General features: G+C 47.5%; 1 long non-coding RNA gene across 1 annotated transcript; it reads right to left on the bottom strand.

Moving 5' to 3' along the window:
• Nucleotides 1–548: 548 nt before the first annotated feature.
• LOC121277047 lies at nt 549–4,561 on the bottom strand. The gene is made up of 3 exons (XR_005942792.1): nt 4,524–4,561; nt 4,192–4,253; nt 549–599 (listed from the first exon to the last, which is right to left on the bottom strand). It is a non-coding gene; the product is annotated as an uncharacterized LOC121277047 (long non-coding RNA).
• Between the last annotated feature and the right edge of the window lie 1,207 nt (nt 4,562–5,768).

The following is a 5,768-nucleotide window of genomic DNA, read 5'->3' on the forward strand; positions in this document are numbered from 1 at the left end:
AAATAGCATAGCTACAAGAGCAGGTCAGAGGCTAGGAATCCTGCGACTACTAACCCATCTCCTGACTCCCCAAATCCTGTCCACCATCTACAAGGCACAAGTCAGGAGGTGACGGAATACTCTCCACTTGCCTGGATGAGTGCAACACCCACAACACTCAAGAAGCTCAACACCATCCAAGACAAAGCAGCTCACTTGATTGGCACCCCATCCACAAACATTCACTCCCTCCACCACCGACGCACAGTAACAGCAGTGTGCATCATTTATAAGATGCACTGCAGGAATTGACCATGGCTGCTTAGACAGCACCTTCCAAACCCACAAACAGTAGAATCTAGAAGGACAAGGGCAGCAGATAGATAGGAACACCACCACCTGGAAGTTCACTTCAAAGTCACTCACCATCGTGGCTTGGAAAAATATTGCTGTTCCTTCAATGCCGCTGGGTCAAAATCCTGGAACTCCCTTCCTAACAGCACTGTGAGTGTACCTACACCACATGGGCTGAGCGGTTCAAGAAGGCAGCTCACCACCACCTTCTCAAGGGCAACTAGGCTTGGGCAATAAATGCTGGCCCCGCCAGCAAAGCCCACATCCTGTGAATGAATAAAAAAAATATTCAGACAAGGTCCTACAAACAGCAATGAGATAATGGCCAGAAAGCATCTCAGAAATTGCAGGGAAGCGCATGGCACAATTTGTGGTGAGGAGGAGATACCCCATGGGCTGGATTTTACAGGGCACAGTAGTCCCCCGTCCCACAATTAAAAAGTCTGGGCGAGTGCTCAGCCACGGTCCCAATGGCTGCCGTGCAGCAATTTAACGCTGAGAACAGCATTGATTTCTTTAAAGCAAGACCTCCGCTCCTTTCTCAGGAGGAAATCCCGCCTTTGAGAGCTGCCAACCAATTGAATAACTGGCAGCCCTGTAGTCTCAGCAGCGCCAGCTGGAAGCAGTGGCTACTGCTGGGACTACAGGCAGTCCCACCACACTGAGGAGTCCAAAGAATTCTAGGGTTTAAGGGCCTCAGTGAGGGTGGGCCTGTGGGGCAAGGTTGGGGTGGTGGGGGGAAGAGTTAGTTTCAAGAGACTAGGGGGAGGGTTAATGGAGGGGGAATGACATTGGGGAGGGTGCCTCTGATGTGGGGGTGCCTGAAAAATTGGTCCCTCCCATTTGCCAGACACCAGCCTGTGCAGCTAAAGCAGCTGGGCTTCTCGCATGTGTAAAATACCGGTGGGATGAGGCTCTGAAGTGGCCATAATTGGCCACTTCAGGGCCTCAATAGTCCCAAAGACGGGTGAGCCACCCGACAACCCCTTTGTAAAATTTCAGACAAATCAGGGACACGGAGTAGGTAAGTGGTGGGATGGCCACCCGCTGGGTTTTACATGATCCTCGCCTTCAAACTCACTGGTGGGGGAGTGTAAAATTCAGCCCCTTCAGTTGCAAAATATCAGAAACTGCTGGACAAATTGTGCCACTTCATGTCCTGACAGGAAGCTTGATTTTGGAGGCCCAAAAAGGGCACAACTGGAACTGTGGAATCACTTCCCCCAAGCAGTTAACTGTTCCTAGAAGTCTCATCTTTTCTATTTCTCTTAATCAATGTTCCATCGAATTTCTATTTGCTGCTCGCAGTCCATTTCTTGCAGTATGCAGCCTTTACAGATGGCTTCACAACCGCCAATGAGCATATCTTAAAGGAACCACTGTTTGTGCACGGTGTGTTTGCCTCCTGCACTGTGCATTCCTGCTGGTTGGGCAGCCACACACTTGTGCAGCTTAAAGGGAAAATTACTCTTTATTCATTTTCCCTCCGTCTATTTATTTATTTTCCTGCATCTGATTTGATTCGCATTCATCCCATTTCCTCCTCTATCGCTCACGCTGCTCTTTCTTTACCATTAAATTTTATTGGTTAAGGTGCTAGACTGTTAGTCCCATCACCTACAAAAGACCCAGGTGCTCCAATCACATCATTAGCACTCAAAATTCCAGCAATTTGTGGTGCAAAAAATAACTGGAGCTGGAGGTGAGGGAAAATAACGATTCACTGTGCTTGTAGAGAGATGAGCCAGTCCAGTAATTTTTCAGCCAATCCTTTTGTAGTGATCTTTTAGACTAGTTTTGATCACCCGAGGAGCCCCAAGAGGAATTTTCCAGAGTTTCTTGTCCTCTTGTTGGTCCGAGGTTTGTCTCTCCTGCTTTGGCTCTGAAAAGAGATTGCACAGCCACAAGCCGAGAGCCAACCCTTCAATATTTCTAAACCTCATGACCTTCCAGCCCAGTGCTGTCGGTGTGCCAGAATAATACCTACCTACAATCTCCGACCTCATGTGTATAATCTTGGGATAAAAATTAAACACGTAGGTAAATGAACACACAATAACAATCACCAGTTACACTGAAAAAATAGGCAACCTTGGAGTTTGATCCCAGGAACACATGAACAGACCATATAACAAAACACAAAATTTGATTTATTCAGTCACTATGGGAAGAATTTTCTCCCCGTCTGGGGGGCAGAGCGGGAGCTGGTGCGTGTGGGTGGGCGCGTGATCAGCTGGGCGCTGCCGTATTACGTGGACGAGCCAATTAAGGCCCGCCCAGCGTGAAACGCACCCGGAATCGCTGAGCGCTCCCTGTGGGGGCGGGGGGAGTAGGCTGAGTCAGGGCCTGCACTCTTTCACGCATGCGTGAAAGAGCGCAGAAATCTTCCTGAGGCACAGAGCTGCCTCAGGGAGAATGGATTGCATGTCAAAAATTTTAGTTAAAAAAAAAAATTTTAAGACGTATCCCCTCATGTGACAGTGTTAACTGAGCTGGGACATGTCAATGAACTGTAATAAAAAGTTTTCTTCAATTTATAAACACCTCATGAAACCTCATCCCGCCCGTGGATGAGGTTTCATGATAAATGCGAAGGCCGCCTCAGCTCTTCACCTGCTGCCAACTGTAAGGTTGGACAGGCAGCTATGTTAAGTGATTTAATTGATTTTAGGCCTTTGGCAGGTCAGCGGGCGCGTAGCCGACTCTGCGCCGTGCACCGGCCGAGCTGAGGATCAGAATTTCGCGCGGTGGCGTCAGGACACACGGCCGACATCACCATGCGTCATTTTACACGTCGGCGAGCGGGGCCCACCCTCGCACACCGACCCGAAGACTCTGGATTATGAATCAATAGCCGGACACCACAATTCAGACGTCCCACTTCATTACAGATGTAAAGAAATCTTAAAAAAGGGGGTAAAATGGCAGTCAGTTGTTGTTGGGGATTTCTAAACTGGAACTAAAACTGGTCAGCATTTTCTGATTTGCATGGTTCCGCTTTCACGATTGTCAACATTTGGGCAGAATCTTCTGCTCTCACTGGTGGTGAGCTTGGAGGCAGGAAAGGCATGTATTTAGGTGGGCTGGTGGCGTACCTGAACACTGCTGCCTTCCCGCCTCCATCAGAATTAAGTTTTGGGCGGGAAGACCCATGGCAAACCTTCCCAGCCGCTGCCATTTGAGGCCCTTAAGTGGCCAATTAATGACCACTTAAAGGCCTCATCCTGCCGCCACTGGAATTAATGCAGCAGCAGGAGGCCTATCACCATGTAGCCTGCAAGGTAGTAAAACCATGCAGCCATCTTGTCACCTCCGGGGGAAGGTCCCTCGATTAAAGGCATCCAGTGCCTGATCGAGGGACTGGACATCGGGAAGGAGGGTGCTGGCTGAAAGCCACCCCCTGCCCTTACTGTTGACCCCCTACACCCCTCTCCCAGGGACCTTAACCCCGTGAAACCCCAGCCACATTACTAACCTGTGGCCTGGTTGATTTATGATCATGGGACTCTAGTGTCTGTCCTTCAAGCAGCAGCCACAGCCTCCGTGCAGCGCTGCTGAGTACAAGAGCTACTGGCCTCTGATTGGCTGGCAGCTCTTGGTAGGCAAGGCTTCCACTCCAGGGGTTTTGATTCCAGGGCAAGGCCCACCGCTGGCCTCGCCGCTCCCTGATTGGCTTGTGGTTTTGCAGGCCTTCCCAAAATGAGGCTGCATGGGTCTCTCCTCGGCTCTCCAGCTGGCAGGCAAGACCCCCCAATGCCTCAACAAGATTACGTCCATTGTGACACAGCTAGTTCCATCACTGGGTGTAACACTTGTGTATTTTGATCCATATGTAGACCGTAAAGAGTATATACTTACCATTATATTCAACTTTCAGTCCTCCCAACACTCGATGATGCTGTTGCAGCTCTGGCCTCCACCTTCATCAGACAAAAGAAATTACAAAATTATTATGCAAATCCACCAAATACCATTTTTGTACTTGAATTGCTTCTAAAAAATCTCCTCAGCAGAAGTGAGTGCCTGCAAGAGAACCTGCCCAGCTTTTGCTTTGCTGAGTATAAGACTGAATACATCGCACTTTCATCACCACTGAATGGATTTAATTCTTCCCAAAGTTTATTCTATGCAGTAGTTACAATGCCCACTGTCAGCACATCGTGACAGAAAATCAGTGCTGACTGATGTACCTGTGGCCTTGTCTTGTCTGTAGCTTGTCTTTTTTATGTAATCCTGAGAGGAATCTAAGCAAAACATTTGGTTGGCTTTAGTCTCCCAGGACTGGCCTGTCTTCAGTGCATGCATGGCATAGTCATGTGTTGTTCCCAGCCAGCTCTATTCAATGTAGAGGCATTATTTTGTTGACAGGAAATTAAGGCAAGCCCTAAACAATTAGCCACAAAACTATTTATTTGTTGCTAGGGAGGATGTATTGCCGGAAGCTGTCTTACATCCGCTTAATGAAATTACTGGAAGAATTTTAACATTTATTTATTGAATAAAATGGAAACAGACTCTGCCTCCCATACACATTCCAGTTAATGCAAATACATTATTACAGGAACTTTGCATTCCTTTGCAGCTCAGAGTGTCTCAGGGCCATATCAAAGCCTACACGCATATGACAGGAGGATTGTCAGTGTGACAGGGAAATCTTCACATCGAACGACAGTAATTAAACACTGCAGTTGTGCAGAGCAGAGACTTTGTCACATTTATACTAGAACAAGCTGAGTGCATAATTGGAGAACTGCATGAACACCAGATGGCATGAAAAGTTCAATGGAATGGCTCCAGCCAGCATGATTTCCTATGGCGTGAATTTATTGCAGAATTAGATGACTCGAGTAATAATTAAGAAGCACCATTAAAGGCTAGTGATTACAAAAGAAATCTCTCCCCCCACACTGCATTCTATGTACTAATGAATGCATGAAATAGATGCTTAGCAAACGTAGTTATTTAGACTCATTTAAAAAGCCTGTTAATATCTGTTTAAAAATGCGGTAGAAATATGAACAATTACTCAATCATGATGGTTCCAATCTAAAGATGTGACAGCTGGTCAGAGCTGAACTGTACATGTTGCCTAGCTTGTTTGATGTTCTAGAACTTTATTGAATTATTTGAACTGTTGGGCGCAAATTTCAAATCTCCACTGTTGATTATATGCTTAGGGGGAGAATCTTCGGCTCGCCAAGCGGGGGTGGGGCCAAGGTGTAAAATGATGTGGGGTGACGTCGGGCGTGCGTCTTGACTTCACCGCGTGTCATTTAGATTTTCGGTTCGGCGGCATGCAGCCAAATCGGCTGCGCGCCTGCCAAACTGTCAAAGGCCTATTAAGGCCATTTAATTAACAATTAAAATAATTAATGGAGCTGCCCGTCCAACCTTAAGGTTGTCGGGCAGGCGAAGAGCCCAGGCGGCCTTCGCAT

Source organism: Carcharodon carcharias, chromosome 4 (assembly GCF_017639515.1).
Source record: "Carcharodon carcharias isolate sCarCar2 chromosome 4, sCarCar2.pri, whole genome shotgun sequence".
Taxonomy (NCBI): domain Eukaryota; kingdom Metazoa; phylum Chordata; class Chondrichthyes; order Lamniformes; family Lamnidae; genus Carcharodon; species Carcharodon carcharias.